The sequence below is a fragment of the Branchiostoma floridae genome, chromosome 13 (assembly GCF_000003815.2).
Source record: "Branchiostoma floridae strain S238N-H82 chromosome 13, Bfl_VNyyK, whole genome shotgun sequence".
Classification (NCBI taxonomy): Eukaryota; Metazoa; Chordata; class Leptocardii; order Amphioxiformes; family Branchiostomatidae; genus Branchiostoma; species Branchiostoma floridae.
The window spans coordinates 177,227-177,981 of NC_049991.1; the positions used below are offsets into that span (position 1 = coordinate 177,227).

The 755-nt window shown below is 51.5% G+C and overlaps 1 protein-coding gene and 1 long non-coding RNA gene across 5 annotated transcripts in view; both read right to left on the bottom strand.

Moving 5' to 3' along the window:
- Positions 1-755, bottom strand: part of LOC118428716 (DNA polymerase subunit gamma-2, mitochondrial-like) — a 27,797-nt gene that overhangs the window by 7,907 nt on the left and 19,135 nt on the right. The window lies entirely within an intron of this gene.
- LOC118428718 overlaps positions 268-755 on the bottom strand; it is a 5,960-nt gene continuing 5,472 nt past the window's right edge. The window contains exons 2-3 of one of the 2 annotated variants that reach the window (XR_004832677.1): positions 338-633; positions 268-294 (exon numbers count right to left, since the gene is read on the bottom strand). This is a non-coding gene — a long non-coding RNA (uncharacterized LOC118428718). The other variant, XR_004832678.1, reaches the window with a different exon arrangement.

Here is a 755-nt window from a genome sequence, read left to right on the forward strand (position 1 = left end):
GACACACCTGTACTCACTCCAACCACACCCACCTTCTGTCCCACCAGTTACAGACCTGTACTCACTCCAACCACACCCACCTTCCACCAGTTACAAAATTCGACTCACTCCAATCACACCCACATTCTGTACCACTTGCCTGTTACACAACTCTACTCACTGCAAACACGCCCACCTTCTGTCCCGCCAGTTACACAGGTCTACTCACTCCAATCACAACCACGTTCTGTCTCACCAGTTACACACCTCTACTCACTCCAATCACAGCCACCTTCTGTCCCACCAGTTACACACCTCTACTCACTCCAATCACACCCACCTTCCACCAGTTACACACCTCTACTCACTCCAATCACACCCACCTTCTGTACCACCTGCCTGTTACACACCTCTACTCACTCCAAACACACCCACCTTCTGTCCCACCAGTTACACACCTCTACTCACTCCAATCACACCCACCTTCTGTACCACCTGCCTGTTACACACCTCTACTCACTCCAAACACACCCACCTTCTGTCCCACCAGTTACACACCTCTACTCACTCCAATCACACCCACCTTCTGTACCACCAGTTACACACCTCTACTCACTCCAATCACACCCACCTTCTGTCCCACCAGTTACACACCTCTACTCACTCCAGTCACACCCACCTTCTGTACCACCTGCCTGTTACACACCTCGACTCACTCCAACCACACCAACTTCTGTCCCACCTGTTACACACCTCTACTCACTCCAAACACACCA